This window comes from Leptonychotes weddellii, chromosome 11 (genome assembly GCF_054177405.1).
Source record: "Leptonychotes weddellii isolate Sample4059 chromosome 11, ASM5417740v2, whole genome shotgun sequence".
NCBI classification, from domain to species: Eukaryota; Metazoa; Chordata; class Mammalia; order Carnivora; family Phocidae; genus Leptonychotes; species Leptonychotes weddellii.
This window is the reverse complement of record NC_138379.1, coordinates 51,444,998-51,464,367: the sequence shown is the minus strand read 5'-3', so window position 1 is coordinate 51,464,367 and position 19,370 is coordinate 51,444,998. Positions and strand designations below refer to the sequence as shown.

Below are 19,370 nucleotides of genomic sequence, written 5' to 3'. Positions count from 1 at the left end.
CTTACCAGAGCACATACCCTCCCCAGTGTCTATCACCCAGTCACCCCATCCCTCCCACCCCACCCCCCACTCCAGCAACCCTCAGTTTGTTTCCTACAATTAAGAATTCCTCATATCAGTGAGATCATATGATACATGTCTGGAAAAAGAGTATTCTAATGACCTTTTCAGATTATTGTTGCTATTCTTCTTTGATACCACAATTCAACAAGTGGTAGTTTTTTGAAGATTAGTTATATTTTAGAATCTGTACTGATACTATAATGTACTGATATCTTCCCTGGCTTTCGCTTGTGCCTGGAATACCCTGCCCAGTTCATACTACAGGCACACCTCTGAGATACTGCAGGTTCAGTTCCAGACCACTGCAATAAAGTGACTATCACAATGAAGGAAGTCCAGTGAACTTTTTGGTTTACCATGCATATAAAAGTTATGTTTACACTATGAGTCTATTAAGTGTGCATTAGTATTATGTCTAAAAAAACAGTGTATACACCTTAATTTAAATATACTTTATTGCTGGAGCACCTGGGTGGCTTAGTCCATTAAGCATCTGACTCTTGATCTCAGCTTAGGTCTTGATCTCAGGGTTGCGAGTTCAAGCCCCTCATTGGGCTCCACACTGGGTGTGAAGCCTACTTTAAAAAAGTACTTTATTGTTAAAAAACGCTAACAATTACCTGAGCTTTCAGTGAATTGTAATCTTTTTTTGCTGATAAAAGGTCTTGCCTTGATGTTGGCAACTGCTGACTAATCGGGGTGGGAGTTGCTGAAGGTTGGGGTGGCTGTAGCAATTTCTTAAATTGCCACATCAATTGACTCTTTCTTTCATGAACAATTTCTGTGTAGCATGCAATGCTGTTTGCTAGCATTTTACCCTCTGAATTGGAGTCAGTCTTCCACAAATCTGCTGCTGCTTTATCAAATAAGTTTATGTCATATTCTAAATGCTTTGTGGTCATTTCAGCAATCCTCATAGCATCTTCACCAGGAGTAGATTCTATCTCAAGAAATCACTTTCTGTGCTCATCCATGAGAAGCAGCTCCTCATCTGTTCAAATTTTATGCAATTGCAGCAATTCAGTCACATCCTCAGGCTCCACTTACAATTCTAGTTCACTTGCTATTTCTACCACATCTGCAGTTACATCTTGCACTAAAGTCTTAGACCCCTCACAGTCATCCATGAGGGTTGGAATCCACTTCTTCCAGACTCCTGTTCATGTTGACATTTTGACTTCTTCCCATGAATCACAAATGTTCTTCATGGCATCTAGAATGGTGAATCCTTTCCAGAAGGTTCTCTGTTTACTTTGCCCAGATCCATCTGAGGAATTACTATCTATGGCAGCTATAGCCTTATGAAATGTATTTCTTACATAATAAGACTTGAAAATCAAAGTGACTCCCTGGCTGCAGAATGGATGTAGTGTTAGCAAGCATGAAAACAACATTCATTTTATTGTACATCTCTATCAGAGCTCTTGGGTGACCAGGTGCATTGTCAATGAGCAGTAATATTTTGAAAGGAATCTGTTTTTCTGAGCAGTAGGTCTCAACAGTGGGCTTAAAATACTCAGGAAACCATGTTGTAAACAGATGTGTTGTCATATAGGCTTTTTTCCATTTATAGAGCACAGGCAGAATAGATTTAGCGTAATTCTTAAGGGCCCTAGGATTTTAGGAATGGTAAATGAGCACTGGCTTCAACTTAAAGTCACCAGCTGTGTTAACCCCTAACAAGAGAGTCAGCCTGTCCTTTGAAGCTTTGAAGCCAGGCATTGACTTCTCTCTCAATCTAAAAGCCCTAGATGGCATCTTTTTCCAATAGAAGGGTTATTTTATCTGCATTGAAATCTGTTGTTTAGTGTAGCCACTATCATGATTTATCTCAGCTAGATCTTCTGGATAACTTGCTGCAGCTTCTACATCAGCACTTGCTGCTTTACCTTGCATTTTTATGTTGTGGAGACAGCTTCTTTCCTTAAACCTCATCAACCAACCTCTGCTAGCTTCACACTTTTCTTCTGCAGCTTCCTCACCCTCTCTCAGCCTTCATAGAATTGAAGAGAGTTAGGGCCTTGCTCTGGATTAGGCTTTGGCTTGAGGGAATGTTGTGACTGGTTTAATCTTCTCTCCAGACCACTCAGACTTTCTCCATACCAGCAATAAGGCTGCTGTGCTTCTCATTCGTGCGTTCACTGGAGTGGCACTTCTAATTTCCTTCAAGAACTTTTCCTTTGGGGCGCCTGGGTGGCTCAGTCGTTAAGCGTCTGCCTTCGGCTCAGGTCATGATCCCAGGGTCCTGGGATCAAGCCCCACATTGGGCTCCCTGCTCGGCGGGAAGCCTGCTTCTCCCTCTCCCACTCCCCCTGCTTGTGTTCCCTCTCTCGCTGTGTCTCTCTGTCAAATAAATAAATAAAATCTTAAAAAAAAAAGAAGAACTTTTCCTTTGCACACAAAGGCTAACTGGTGCAAGAGGCCTAATTTGAATGAGACACCAGTAGTATTATCGACTGATACTGCATCATCAGTGTGACTATCAACAGGGCGGCAAAGACAATAACGCGTAACTGTTATTATGACAATAGTTTTGACCTCATGAGCCTCCTGAAAGGATCTTGAGAAACCCCTTGTGAGCACAGACAACCCATTGAGAATCACTGTTTTGATACAGTGTAGTGTGAAATCTTATACACTGCTGGTGGCGAAGGACATTGGTGTAACTCCTTTGGAAAACAGTTTGGCATAATCTGCTAATGTTAAAGATAGGCATACCCAACAACTCAACAATTTTCCATACCATATCACTAGACAAAAAATGTACATAACAGCATTATTCATATTAGCTTCAAGTGGAAGCAGTTCAAATGTATATGAACAACAGAATAGATAAATTGTCATAAAATTAGACAATGGAACACCCTACAACAATAAAAATTAATGAATTTCAGCAAAACACACAACAACATGGGTAAGTCTCACAGGTATAATTCTGAGTGAAGAAGTCAAACATAGTATGATTGCCTTTATATTAAGTCAGAAACAGAAAAGTAATACAAAGTTTTTTCTCAACTTTGCTGAGGTATAATTGACAACTAAAATTGTAAGATATTTAAAGTGCACATGATGATTTTATATACTTACACACTGTGGATTCCGCCCATCAAGTGAATTAGCACATCCACCACCTTACCTATTTACCTTCTTTGGTGGGGTGAACATTTAAGTTCTATTCTCTTAGTAAATGTCAATTATATAATACAGTCTTATCAACTATAGTCATCGTATTGCACATTAGATCCTCAGACTTTATTTATCTTGTAACTGAAAGTTTGTACCCTTTTACCAACCTTTCCCTATTTTCCCCACCCACTAGCCATTACTTTTCTACTCTCTGTTCTGTGAGTTTGGGTTTTTATTTTTGTTTTTAAGATTCCACATTTAAGTGATACCATGAGGTATTTGTCTTTCTCTGTCTGGCTTTTTCCCTTAGCATGTGACTTACAGGTTCATCCATGTTGTTGCAAATGACAGGATTTCCTTCTTTTTTTAAACACTCAATAATATTCCTCTGTGTGTGTGTACATGTATAAACATACACATCTCACATTTTCTTTAATTGTTCATCTGTTGACAGACACTTACGTTATTTCCAGACCTTGGCAATTGTGAATAATGCCATTATGAACATGAGGATTCAGATATCTCTTTGAGATGATGATTTTATATCCTTTGGATATAGACCCAGAAGCAGGATTATTGTATCTTAGGGTAGTTATATTTTTAATTTCTTGAGGAGTCTCCATACTGTTTTCTATAGTGGCTTTGCCAGTTTACATTCCCACCAACAAATGTACAAGGGTTTCCTTTTCTCCACATTTTCCTTGGCATTTGTTATCTTTTATCTTTTTGGTAATAGAATCCTAACAGATATGAGATGGTATTTCTTTGTGGTTTTGATTTGTATTTCTCTGATGGTTAATGATGTTGAGTACCTTTTCCTGTACGTGTTGGCCATTTGTATATATTCTTTAGAACAATGTCTACTTAAGTCCTTTGCCCGTTTTTTTATTGGGTTATTTAATTTATTTTGCTATTGAGTTATTGAATTCCTTGTATATTTTGGATATTAATTCCTTATCAGATGTGTGATTTGCAAATATTTTCTCCTATTCCATAGATTTCCTTTTCATCTTGTTGATGGTTTCCTTTGCTATGCAGAAGCATTTCAGTTTGATGTCAAATCCAAAAATTCATTGTCATGACCAGTGTCAAGGAGCTTACCCATTTATGTTGAAGTTCTAGGAGTTGTATGGTTTTGGGTCTGATATTCAAGTCTTCAATCCATTTTGAGTTAATTTTTGTGTGTGGTGTAAGATAGGGGTCCAGTTTCATTCATTTGCATGTAGCTGTCCAGTTTTCCCAACACAATTTATTGAAGAGACTATCCATTTTCCATTGTATATTCTTGACTCTTTTGTTATATATTAATTGACCATTTATGCATGAGTTTATTTCTGGACTCTATTATGTTCCATTTACCTATGTGTCTGTTTATGCCTATAGCATAATGTTTTGATAGCTTTGTAATATAGTTTGAAATCAGGAAGTGTGATACCTCCAGCTTGGCCTTTCTTTCTCAAGATTGCTTTGGCTATCTTGAGTCTAGTAGAAAAGACTATTCAGAGTCTTTTGTGGTTCTATACAAAAGTTGGGATTGGGGCGCCTGGGTGGCTCAGTTGGTTAAGCGACTGCCTTCGGCTCAGGTCATGATCCTGGAGTCCCGGGATCGAGTCCTGCATCGGGCTCCCTGCTCGGCGGGGAGCCTGCTTCTCCCTCTGACCCTACCCCCTCTCATGTGCTCTCTCATTCTCTCTCTCTCAAATAAATAAATAAAATCTTAAAAAAAAAAAAAGTTGGGATTGTTTTTTCTCCTTCTGTGAAAAATGCCATTGGAATTTTGATAGGGATTGCTTTGAATCTGTAGATCACTTTAGGTAGTATGGACATTTTAACAATATTAATCCTTCTGATCCATGAGCATGGAATATTTTTTATTTGTGTCTTCTTCAGTTTCTTTCATCAATGTCTTAATTTTCAATGTACAGATCTTTTACCTCCTTGGTTAAATTTTACTTCTACCTTTCCAGTTTGGGTGCCTTCTATTTCTTTTCTTTTCTTTTCTTTTCTTTTCTTTTTTTTTTTTGCCTAATTGCTCTGGCTAGGACTTCCAGTACAATGTTGTTTAAAAGTGGTTAGAGTGTCTTTTTCCTCATCTTAGAAGAAAGGCTTTCCACATTTCATCATTGAGTATGATGTTAGCTATGGGCTTGCCATAGATGGCCTTGTGTTGAGGTACATTCCTTCTATACCCAAGTTATTGAGTTTTTAAACATGAAAGAATGGTGAATTTTGTCAAGTGCTTTTTCCTGCATCAGTTGAGATGATCATATGATTTTTATCCTTCATTCTGTTCATGTGGTATATCACATTGATAGATTGGTGGATATTAAACCATCTTGGCATTCCTGGAACAAATCCCACTTGATCATAGTATATGACCTTTTAATGTATTGTTGAATTTGGTTTGCTAACATTTTGTTAAATATTTTTATATCCCTGTTCATCAGGGATATTGGCCTATTGTTTTCTTTTCTTCTAGTGTCTGTGCCTGGCTTTGGCATTATTAGGGTAATGCTGCCCTTGTAAAATGAGTTTGGAAGTATTCCTTCTTCTCATTTTTTGGATGAGTTTGAGAAGGATTGGTATTAGTTCTTTAAATGTGTGGTAGAATTCACCAGTGAAGTCCTCTGGTCCAGGACTTTTCTTTGTTGGAAGGTTTATGATTACTTTTCTTCAAGGTAGGTGTATGTTTCTAGGAATTTATCCATTTCTTCTAGATTGTTCAATTGTGGGGCATATAACTGTTCATAGTAATCTCACAATCCTTTGTATTTATGTGTTATCAGTTGTAATGTCTCCTCTTTCATTTATAATTTTATTTGTTGAGCCCTCTCTATTTTTTTCTTGGTTAAGTTGAGCTAATGGTTTGTCTGTTTTGTTTATCTTTTCAAAAAACTAGCTCTTAATTTTATTGATCTTTTCTAATGTCTTTTTAGTTTCTATTTCATTTATTTCCACTCTGATCTCTGTTATTTCCTTCCTTCTGCTAACTTTGGGTTTAGTTTGTTCTTCTTGGGAAAGTAATATAATGTTTTGATGGTCAGGTTAACAGTTTGGGGAGGAAAGATGAGTTATTGGAAACAGGATTACTAGAGTTTTGTCATATGTTGTTACTCTCATGTTTTGTGTTCTGGGCAGTAGTCACCAAGGCATATATTTTGTGATAAATCATTGAGTTGTACTTTTCTGCATGTGTGTTGTATGTTGCAATAGAAAACTTAAAGAAAAAAGATTAACAGGGCGCCTGGGTGGCTCAGTTGGTTAAGCGACTGCCTTCGGCTCAGGTCATGGTCCCAGAGTCCCTGGATCGAGTCCCGCATCGGGCTCCCTGCTCGGCAGGGAGTCTGCTTCTCCCTCTGACCCTCCCCCCCTCTCATGTGCTCTCTCTCTCATTCTCTCTGTCTCAAATAAATAAATAAAATCTTTAAAAAAAAAAAAAAAGATTAACAGGTTTTTAGTGTTCTTTCAGCAAATACTTTTAGTAGAAACAGGTATTTTTGTTTCATAATTAAATTATTACCAATTTTTGAATGCATTAAACCATGTTATCCCAGCATCAAAAGCTGTCTTTTCTAAAGCTTTAACCTGTTTACAAATTAATTTTTTTTGTTTTTATCAAGTGAGATTATATTCCCTATTGCCAATATAGTAAGCTTAAAAGTTCCTAATAAGGAATGTTTTAAATAATGAGGTGATAATTAAGTCAGTTCTATTCTTCCATATTTATTTAATTAATGGTTTTATCACCTAATTCTGAAACCTTTGGGCACATTTACAAAGTGTAAAAAAAATAAAATAAACACATTCCTATTTCTGAGTCTTATCTTTGAGATAAAGAAACCAGAGTAAAGATCAAGATGTGCCCTATATGAATACAAACAACCTCCTCAACTTCCTGGTGCTACATGTATCCTGTGTGAGGAGTCTTTATCTCTTTGTTTATATTTGCTGAGACTGATAGAAATCATAGGCATTAACGAGGGCACGTGATGTGATGAGCACTGGATGTTATACGCAACTGATGAATTATTCAACACTACATCTGAAACTAATGATGTACTATATGTTGGCTAATTGAATTTAAATTAAAAAAAAGAAATGAGACCATCTCTCTTGGCAAATGAAGGATATAGCATGTTGATCATAGAGATCCATCCATATGTTGATGGAGTTTTTTAAAATGGGCTTTCCTTTTTAGAGCACTTTCAGATTGAAAGAGAAATTGAGCAAAGACATAAATATTTCCATAAACTCCCTGCCCCATACATGTATAGCCTCCCCCTTATCAACATCCCCCACCAGAGTGGTACATTTGTTAAATTGTTGACTGTATTGACACATCCTTATCACCCAAAGTCCTCAGTTTACATTAGGGTTCATTTTTTGTGTTGTACATTGTGTTTGGACAAATGTATAAGACATATATCTATCATTATAGTATCATACATAGTAGTTTCACTGCTTTAAAAATCCTCTGTGTTCTACCTATTTATCCCTCTTTCCACCCTTCCCCCTCGCAACCACTGATTTTTTTTATTGTCTCGATGGTTTTGCCTCCTCCAGAATACCATATAGTTGGAATCATACAGTATGTAGCCTTTTCATATTGGCTTTTTTCACTTAGTAATATGCATTTATAATATGACTTTTCATGGCTTGATAGCTCATTTCTTTTTAACTGAATAATATTCTATTATCTGGATGTACCACAGTTTATCCATTCAGCTACTGAAGGACATCTTGGTTGCCTCCAAGTCTTGGCAATTGTGAATAAAGCTGCTATAAATATATGTGTGCAGGTTTTGATATAAGTTTTCAACTCCTTTGGGCAGGTATCAATCAGTGTGATTGCTCAAGAGTATATTTGGTTTTGTAAGAAACCACCAAATTGTGACTATGCCATTATGCATTTCCACCAGCAATGACTGAGAGTTCCTATTGCTCTGTATCTTCGCCAGCATTTGGTGGTGTCAGTGTTCTGGATTTTGGCCATTCTAATAGGTTTGTAGTGGTATTGACTAGCTTTTCAGCATGCTTGGCCAAGACACTGCTTGTGAGTCATTTTCTGTGGATCACGTGACTTGAATACCCCCACCCTCAGCCATTTTTTCAGCAATCTATGAGCCAGGTTTTTGGGCTTTGTTTTTTTTTTGTTTTTGTTTTTTTTTAATTTTGGACACTCAAAAGAATAAGAAACTTGGGGAAAGTTCTGTAAGTTCCTTCGGGGTGTTAGACGAATTGATAAATGAGTGAATAAATTAGGATTTTGTAGATATAACCTCCTCCAGACATATTCATAAGTTACCAATATTCAAGATTAGTGCTTAATATTAAGTTACTTTTGTTTCACAGTGTTAACCCATGAAATTGAAAAATACTGGAGTTCTTCAGGGGCCTTGTCTCTTATTCATTACTGTATCCCTACATTTAGCCTCATACCTGGCACATAGTAGGCACTCTGTAAATATTTGTTCAATTGAAAAATGAAGTAGGGCCTGAAAATATAGGCGATATCTATATTTGAGCTGAGACACAATTTTACTTTTCAGTGGAGAGACCTTAGAAAAGCTTCATTCATATTAATGCTAAGGAATGCAGTGATCAAAAATGGTGGGCTGTACTGTAGCAACTTCTTTCTAGATAGGTATCCTGGAGCAAGGGAAACAAAATAAAAAATAAACTACTGGGACTATATAAAAATAAAAAGCTTCTGAACAGTGAAGGAAACAATCAACAAAACTAAAAGGCAACTTACTGAGTGGGAGAAGATATTTTCAAATTGCATATCCAATAAAGGGTTAGTATGCAAAATGTATAAAGAACTTATAAATAAAGGGTTAGTATCTAACATATATAAAGAACTATGAAACTCAACACCCAAAAAACAAATAACCCAATTAAAAAATGGGTAGGAGACACAAACAGACATTTCTCCAAAGAAGACATTCAGATGGCAACAGACACATGAAGAGATGCTCAACATCACTCATCATCAGGGAGATGGAAATCAAAACTACAATGAGATATCACCTCACACCTGTCAGAATAGCTAAAATCAACAACACAAGAAACAACAGGTGTTGGTGAGGATGTGGAGAAAAAGGAAACCCTCTCTTACACTGTTGGTGAGAATACAAACTGGTGCAGCCACTGTAAAAAACAGTATGGAAGTTCCTCAAAAAGTTAAAAATAGAACTACCCTATGATCCAGCAATCTCATTACTGGGTATTTACCCAAAGAATACAAAAATACTAATTCAAAGATATATATGCACCCAGATGTTTATAGCAGCATCTACAATAGACAAATTATGGAAACAGCCCAAATGTCCATCGATTGATGAATGGATAAAGAAAATGTGTGGGGGTGTGTGTTTACGCACGTACATACACATGGAATATTGTGGGGTGTATATACATATATGCATGTACATACACAGTGGAATATTACTCAACCATAAAAAATTGAAATCTTGCCATTTGTAATGACATGAATGGAACTAGAGAGTATAATACTAAGTGAAATAAGTCAGAGAAAGGCAAATACCATGTGATCTCACTCATGTGGATTTTAAGAAAACAAATGATCAAAGGGGGGAAAAAAGAGAGAGGCAAACCAAGAAACAGACTCTTAGCTATAGAGAACAAACTGATGGTTACCAGAAGGAAGGTGGGTAGGGGGATGGGTTAAATAGGTGATGGAAAGTGCACTTGTTGTGATGAGCACTGATTAGTCTATGGAAGTGTCGAATCACTACATTGTATACCTGAGACTAATATTACACTATTAACTAATTGGAATATAAATAAAAACTTAAAAAATAAAAAGTTTAAAAAATGATGGAATAACCAGAAATTAAAGTATGCTTTAAGGCCTCTAAATTAGTGTGTTAGGGGCACTTGGGTGGGTCAGTCAGTTGAGCGGCCAACTCTTGATTTGGGCTCTGTTCATGATCTCAGAGTCCTGGAATCGAACCCTGCGTTGGGCTCTGTGCTTCATAGGGAGTCTGCTTGAGGATTCTCTCACTCCCTCTGCCCCTCCCCCGCTCATGCATGCACATGCTCGCTCTCTCTCTAAAGTAAATATATAAATCTAAATTTCATTTTTAAAAAACTTTAAAAAATAGTGTTACTGGTGCATAAATAAACCAGCGGATAGAACTTAAAGCTCAGAAATAGACCCAAGTTATACCACAAAGATACTATCTCAAATCATTGAAGTAAGTGTTACTAGGTCAACTTCATAGCCGTATAATTGTATTAACCAGAAATAAGTTGCAGAATTTTACTTACATTGTGGCAGATGGTGTGATGTGAATATATGTTTTTCCCCCAGGAATTTTGGGATAATAATGCTGTGGTAATTTCTAGCATTTCCAGCACATCAGTAGTAATTTCCATGATTCTTAGAATTATGGTACAGAATCCATCTAGTCTTAACATATTTCTTTCAATCTCTGAGTATTTTATTTGGGAGAAATAATAAAATATAAGAGAATATAAAGACATTTATTGTTTTTTTTTTATATTTCTATGTATTTTTAATTTTTTTGACATGGAGCCCAATATGGGGCTCAAACTCACAACTCTGAGATCTAGACCTGAGTTGAGATCAGGAGTCAGACAAAAGAATATAAAGATACTTTTTAAAGTACTGTACATGAAATAAATTTTTAGAATCAGAGCATTCATTCATTGTGAAAAATATTTGAACATAAATCAGGAAGAATGCTTGGTATCTCGTTACTTGCCTCATCTTTACTGATTTTTGCTATTATGTTATTTTGATAGTGCATAAAGTACTTTCTATCTTCTTTAATTACACTTAATTTAGTTATTTTGTTTTTTAAAGATACAGCAGAAATATCATATTCAGAGATTTAGAAAGTTTATTTTTAAGGTGTTTATTTGGATCTTAGAATCATTTTCCTTCACAGAAATATGTAATAATTATATTCACAGGGCAGCCATAAGACTAATGCATCATGTAGATAAAATACTGTAACTTTTAATGACAACTTATAAAACACTGGTAATTAAGCAAAACAAAAATGGTAAAATTGAATAAGAAACTATTTTATCCTTGAAGAAAATAGGAGAATGAGAAGTATTGACACAGGGATCATGCAGTCACATGTTGGACATTTTAAGAGCTGTAAATATTGATCTGTGGTTTTTTTAAAATAATTTTAAACATACTGGAAAAGCATAGAAAATAACAACCAAATGTCACCCAGCTCAATATTTTGCTTCAGAAACTTTTGAAAATAAATAAAACCTGCAATTTTTAGTGTTATGTTTAATTTTTATTTTAAACCTTATGACTCTCATAGTGCTTGATGTAAATTTGGGTAATTTTAAGACTTACAAGCATAAAGAAAGAAGGAAATAAGGAAGCAGTCCCAGAGGTGACTGAGGGTGATTTAGAGAGGGTGGAACTGAGTGAGCCACATCCATGAGAATGCAGAAACAGAGGAAATAGAAGAGATTTTTTTTTTTCAGTGATCAGATTATATTGATGATAGTATCCTATCTTTTCCAAATTTTCCTGTTTGAATAGATGTCAGAATTAGATGGTGTTCGGAAGGTGGGCAAGAGAGTATATGTCTTTTTATATTTAGCCAAAAATGGTATTTAATTATAAAGGATGTCTGCAAATTATGTGTTTGTGAGTGGGAGTGGATAGGAGGAAGATAGAGTCATAGTAGGCACGCAATTTATTTCTGTGAGGAAAATGAAAAATTTTCTCTAAGCTACTTTAAGCTTACGACCACATACTCAAAATACATTCTCTACCTTTTGTATTTTTAAAAATTCTTGTAGATGTTAAGATGATGGTGACATTAAAGAAACAGTAAACACCTATTTACAGATCTACCAGGAAAGTAACAGAGTATTAATTACAAGCATTATAGTTTTCTAAGAGTTAATAGAAGAAATACTTTCTGCAATACTGTCTGCTTCTCAGTACCTATGTTGGAAAACAAACATACTCCTAAAAGTGCACTAGAGGTAGCTTTTAGACAGCAAAGCTGTGACACTGCTAGAAGCTTTTACAGCTAAATGTGCTACATATGCTTTTTGTGCTTTCCTTGCTTCTTTATCAGACTTTGGTCTCTTCTGATTTCTGATGGCTAACTCCCTCTGTTCACCCTTGACTCACTCTTGGTCAACAAGCATTTATGGAACAGTTACTGGTCTCTGGCACTGTGATAGGTGCTTAGCATACCAAGATACATAAACTCATTCCCTACTCAAAGAATTCAGCGATCATTTGGCCTTCTCTTCTCTTGGCCTTCCCCCAACTGTGTTTTTATTACAGGTAGTGCAGTAGAACCACCTATATTCTCTTGATATTTTGACTCTGTTCTATACTTTGTTCTTGGTTTTAAATTTTTTATTGGTGCCGATCAAAGGAATCTGTGCCACTGTAGGACAAAAGATAAAATCATGAGCGTTTATGTGATAAAGAATACATGGGGAATGGGGCACCTGGCTGGCTCAATCAGTATAGCATGCAACTCTTGATCTCAGTGTCATGAGTGCAAGCCCCCATGCTGGGCGTAGAGCTTACTTAAAAAAAAAAATTAATAATTATAATAAATGAAGTCTGCTTGTGTCAAAAAACATATTTTTTAAAAAAGAATACATGAGGGGCACTGGTTGGCTCAGTCGGTTAAGCATCTGCCTTCGGCTCAGGTCATGATCCCAGGGCCCTGGGATCAAGCCCCACATCAGGCTCCCTGCTCAGTGGGGAATCTGCTTGTCCCTCTCCCTTCCCCCACACCGTGCTCTCTCTCTCTCTCAAATAAATAGTCTTTAAAAAAGATAAAATAAATAAAAATAAATAAAAAAGAATACATGGAATAAAACCCATATACCATTTGAGTATTTGCTAATAGTACCTCAGATTGTACTTTAAAAATAATATATTGTTGGGTGCCTGGGTGGCTCAGTCGTTAAGCGTCTGCCTTCGGCTCAGGTCATGATCCCAGGGTCCTGGGATCGAGTCCCACATCGGGCTCCCTGCTCGGCAGGAAGCCTGCTTCTCCCTCTCCCACTCCCCCTGCTTGTGTTCCTGCTCTCGCTATCTCTCTCTGTCAAATAAATAAATAAAAATCTTAAAAAAAATAAAAATAAAAAAAAAATAAAAAATAAAAATAATATATTGTTTTAAATGTATTTTTTGAACAGGTAATATAGTTCACGTTTCAAAAGGTACTAATTTAAAAGTACAGAAGGATTCATCCCACCTTTGTTCCCTAATGATCTGCTATCCTTCCCCAGAATTAACCATTGTTATTTCTTGTGAATCCTGAAAATATTGTGTGGCACTATCACATTGTGGTTAAAGAGAGAGATTCTTGCCAGACCACCTTGATTCATATTGTGCATCACATTAGGCAAGTTAAATTAATAACCTCTTTGTCTCAATTTTTTCCTCTATAAGTGGGAATACTAGTAGTTTATTAGGTTGCTTGTAAACTCTTTAGCACAATGCATGGCACATAGTTAAGTGTTTAGTGCATATTGGCTAAGGTTGTTTCTGTAAATGTGTATATATCAATGTGTATTCTTTTAATCTCAGGAATACAAAGTTGAATTAAACATAATTAAACACTGTTACTGGTCTTTGCAAGGCACTCATACCATATTACTGTGTAACAAAACCATTTATTCTTTCCCATGAGTCTACAGGTCATTTGGGTGATTCTGATCTCTGTTGGACTTGGTTAGCTGATGGTCTGGCTGGGAGCTGGCCAATCGAGAATAGCCTCACATGTCTCTCAGATTTCTCTATCAGGTTAATCAGGGCATGATCTCTTTGGTGGCATAGGTCCAAGAAAGAATATGGAAATGCACAAGCATCCTTTTCAAGCCACTATTTTTGTCAGTTTTTGTTACCATATAATTGGTCAACATTGTTACCATATCATTGGTCATGTATTTAATAACTCTGTTGAAATTCTGTCCATGTAGGTACATTTATTTGTTGCTTCTCATTGCTACAAAATATTCAGTGGTATTTGCTGCATTTTCCTGACTGATTCTTCTAGTTAAGGACTCTTAAGTTGTCCAGTTCTAAGTTACGCCCAGAAAAAAAGTAATGTAATAAATAGTCTTAAACATATTCCCTAATGGACTTGTAGAAAAATTTCTCTGGAATATATATCCAGGAGTGGAATTCCTAGGTCATAGAGTATATGTATTCTTAACTTCATGAAGTTCTCCAGAATAGTAGTACCAGTGTACTATATGACTTTATGAGAGGGTTCCAGTTTTCCTATGAATTAGTTTTCTATGACTTTGTTAGAAATTTATTTTTTTTTAAGATTTTTTATTTATTCATTTGAGAGAGAGATAGGTCATGCACATGAGAGCACGAGCGGGGGGAGCAGCAGAAAGAGAGGGAGAAGCAGACTCCCCGCTGAAGCAGGGAGCCCGATGTGGGCCTGGATCCCAGGACCCTGAGATCGTGACCTGAGCTGAAGGCAGACACTTAACTGACTGAGCCACCTAGGTGCCCCAAGTTTTCTATGACTTTGTAACAAATTGCCCTAAACCTGTGACCAAACAATACTTGTTATTACTCAGTTCTGTATATCATGAGTCCAGGATGGTGTAGCTGGGTTCTCCACTCATGGTCTCACAAGGCTGAAAGCAATGTGTGAGCCAGTTGCATTCTCCTCTGGAATTTGACATTCTCTCTCATACTTATTTCAGCTATCAGCCAAATTCGGTTCCTTGCAGTTCTATGATTGAAGTTCCCATCTTATTGCTGACTGTTGGCCAGTTTGTTCTCAGCTCCTAGGAACTGTCCTAAGCACCTTTACATGTGGCCTTCTCCATCTTCAAGCCAACGACAGCTTGTTGAATCCTTCTCCTGAATCAAATCTCTGTCTTCCATTTCTGCAACCATCTGTAGAAAACATTTCCGCTTTTAAAGGGTTCATGTGGTTAGGTTGGGAATATCCAGAAAATCTCCAGAATCTTGAGGGCATCTGATTTGGAACTTTATTTTATTTTTTCATTTTTTTGGATCTTCTAATAAACTGTAAGGCAGGACAAATAAGTATCATCTCACTTTATTTTTTTGCTCATTTTTAAAATTTTTTTCATCATGGTAAGTATAGTCTTTAATCCCCGTCCCCAATTCACCCATTCCCCCTACCCATCTCCCCTCTAGTAACCATCAGTTTGTTCTCTATAGTTAAGAGTCTGTTTATTGATTTGCCTCTCTTTTTTTCTTTTCCTTTTGTTTGTTTTGTTCCTTGAATTCTGCATATGAGTGAGATCATATGGTATTTTTCTCTGACTTATTTCACTTAGCATTATACTCTGTAGCTCTGTCCATGTTGTTGCAAGTAGCAAGAGTTCATTCTTTTTTATGGCTGAATAATATTCTCATATACATAGATACATATGTATATCTCCCACGTTATCTTTATCCACTCATGTGTTGATGAACACTTGGGCTGCTTCCATAGTTTAGCTATTGTAAATAATGCTGCAATAAACATAGGGATGCATGTATCCCTTTGAATTAGTATTTTTATGCATTTTTGAGGTAAATACCTCATAGCCCAATTACTGCATCGTAGGGTAGTTCTATTTTTAATTTTTTGAGGAACCTCCATACTGTTTTCCACAGTGGCTATACCAGTTTGCATTCCCAAGAGAGGGTTTCCTTTTTCTCTACATCCTCACCAGCACCTGCTGTTTCTTGTATTTTTTATTTTAGCCATTCTGACAGGTGTGAGGTGATATCTCATTGTAGTTTTGATTTGTATTTCCCTGATTAGTGATGTTGAGCATCTTTTTATGTTTCTGTCGGCCATCTGAATGTGTTCTTTGGAGAAATGTCTGTTTGTGTCTTCTGCCCATTTTTTAATCAGCTCCTTCGTTTTTTGGGTGTTAAGTTGTACAAGTCCTTATATAATTTTGGATACTAACCCTTTATTGGATACATCATCTGCAAATATCTTCTCCCATTCAGGAGGTTACCTTTTAGTTTTGTGTTTCATTCATTGTTCAGAAGGTTTTTGTTTTTTTTTTAAAGATTTTATTTATTTATTTGAGAGAGAATGAGAGACAGAGAGCATGAGAGGGAGGAGGGTCAGAGGGAGAAGCAGACTCCCTGCCGAGCAGGGAGCCCGATGCGGGACTCGATCCTGGGACTCAAGGATCATGACCTGAGCCGAAGGCGGTCGCTTAACCAACTGAGCCACCCAGGCGCCCTGTTCAGAAGGTTTTTATTTTGATATAGTCCCAATAGTTTATTTTTGCTTATTTCCTTTGCCTCAGGAAACATGTAGAAAAATGTTACTATAGCTGATGTCAAAGAGATCACTGCCTGTGCTCACTGATTTGGAGCTTTAGTTGCAAAATCCTTCATGGCAGTACCTGGCTTAGTGGTTGATTGAATAAACCAGGGGCTGAGAATCTTGGGCATATCTAAGATATCTGCCTACCATACCCTGAATCTGCACCTACACTTGACATTAAATAACTTTATAATCTTTGTCAATCTGGTATATGTAATGAATTCTTCTTAAAATGCCTTATTTTCACTTGCATTTCTTTAGTTTGTAGTGAATTTGAGTGTTTCCTCATACATCTTAGGCATTCGAATTTTCCTTTTTTTGTAAATCTCTTTTCATATCCCTTGTCCAGTTGGGGAGCAGTTTATTTTCTTTCTTGTTTTCTTGTCACGCGGTCCTTATATGTCCTGTCCATTAATCACTTGTCAATTTAGATGCTGAAAATATCTTAATTCTTTTTTTTATGACTTTATTTTTTTATTATGTTAATCACCATACATTACATCATTAGTTTTTGATGTAGTGTTCCATGATTCATTGTTTGTGTATAACACCCAGTGCTCCATGCAGTACAAGCCCTCTTTAATACCCATCACCAGGCTAACCCATTCCCCCACCCCCTCCCCTCTAAAACCCTCAGTTTGTTTTTCAGAGTCCATAGTCTCTTATGGTTCTTCTCCCCCTCCGATTTCCCCCCCTTCATTTTTCCCCTCCTGCTATCTTTTTTTTTAAACATACAATGTATTATTTGTTTCAGAGGTATAGGTCTGGGATTCAACGGTCTTACACAATTCACAGTGCTCACCATAGCACATACCCTCCCCAATATCTATCACCCAGCCACCCCATCCTTCCCACCCCCTACCATTCCAGCAACCCTCAGTTTGTTTCCTGAGATTAAGAATTCCTCAAATCAGTGAGATCATATGATACATGTCTTTCTCTGACTGACTGACTTCACTCAGCATAATACCCTCCAGGTCCATCCACGTCGTTGCAAATGGCAAGATTTCATTCCTTTTGATGGCTGCATAATATTCCATTGTATGTATATACCACCTCTTCTTTATCCATTCATCTTTCGATGGACATCTTGGCTCTTTCCATAGTTTGGCTATTGTGGACATTGCTGCTATGAACATCGGCGTGCACGTACAATGGAATGTGGCTGGGTGATAGATACTGGGGAGGGTATGTGGTATGGTGAGCGCTGTGAATTTTGCAAAACTGTTGAATCCCAGACCTGTACCTCTGAAACAAATAATACATTATATGTTAAAAAAAAAAAAAAAAGAAGATAGCAGGAAGGGAAAAATGAAGGGGGGGAGTTGGAGGGGGAGACGAACCATGAGAGACTATGGACTCTGAGAAACAAACTGAGGGTTCTAGAGAGGAGGGGGTGGGAGGATGGGTTAGCCTGGTGATGGGTATTAAAGAGGGCTTGTACTGCATGGAGCACTGGGTGTTATACACAAAGAATGAGTCATGGAACACTACATCAAAAACTAATGATGTAATGTATGGTGATTAACATAACATAATAAAATTTTAAAACAGTGAAATTTAAAAAAAAAAGAAACCTTAGGCTATTTTCCACAGTTCCCACAGTTGATTCTGACAATTTTTACTCATTATTTTCAGTTTTTCTGTGGAGGGACAGTCCTTCAGAGCTACCTATCTCAGCATGTTTACCGATACCACTCTCAGCAATTACTTTTTATTTTTATTTTTTTTTAAGATTTTATTCATTTATTTGAGAGAGAGAATGAGAGGGAGAGAGAGAGAGAGAGCACAAGAGGGGGGAGCAGGAGAGGGAGAAGCAGACTCCCCGCTGAGCAGGGAGCCTGATGCGGGACTCGATCCCAGGACTCCAGGATCATGACCTGAGCCGAAGGCAGTCACTCAACCAACTTGAGCCACCCAGGCGCCCTCAGCAATTACTTTTTAAAGTATTTCATAATGTCCCTTTAATATTCTGAAATAAAATGTATAGGTAATATAACTTAATTCATTTAGAAGTCTTAAAAAATCAATGTAATGCATAAATTGTAATATAAAGAAGTAAGAGGAAGTAATTTTTAAAATGTAGTAGTTATTTTAGTATGTAAGTGTGTATGACATTGGAAGGCATGATGAAGTAGTGATAGTTTATACCTATTTAAATAAGTTGGATTTAACAGATGTAAGAGGGGGGCGCCTGGATGGCTCAGTCATTAAGCGTCTCCCTTCGGCTCAGGTCATGATCCCAGGGTCCTGGGATTGAGCCCCGCATCAGGCTCCCTGCTCAGCAAGAAGCCTGCTTCTCCCTCTCCCACTCCCCCTGCTTGTGTTCCCTCTCTTGCTGTGTCTCTCTCTGTCAAAGAAATAAAATCTTAAAAAAAAAAAAAAAGATGTAAGAGGATCAGATTCCATTTTGTACAAATGCTAATAAATGAAAGACTAAAATGTAGTCATAAAGACTAGACTTTAAATGCACAAGAAATGAAAGAAATCACTTTAGGAGAAGTCAAGATAGAACACCAATACAAATATAGACTAAAGAGGTGAAGGAAAGGAGAAAATATAATATTCTTATAAATGTGCTGGGCCTTATTTGAAACATAATTATTTAGTAAATAGTGAGCAACTACAGAGAACATATTTTTTTTTTTTTTAATTTTTTTTTTTTTTTTTTTTTAAAGATTTTATTTATTTATTTGAGAGAGAGAGAATGAAAGACAGAGAGCATGAGAGGGAGGAGGGTCAGAGGGAGAAGCAGACTCCCCGCTGAGCAGGGAGCCCGATGCGGGACTCGATCCCGGGACTCCAGGATCATGACCTGAGCCGAAGGCAGTCGCTTAACCAACTGAGCCACCCAGG

General features: G+C 37.0%; 1 protein-coding gene across 4 annotated transcripts in view; it reads left to right on the top strand.

Moving 5' to 3' along the window:
* NARS2 (asparaginyl-tRNA synthetase 2, mitochondrial) overlaps window positions 1-19,370 on the top strand; it is a 129,986-nt gene that overhangs the window by 34,738 nt on the left and 75,878 nt on the right. The window lies entirely within an intron of this gene.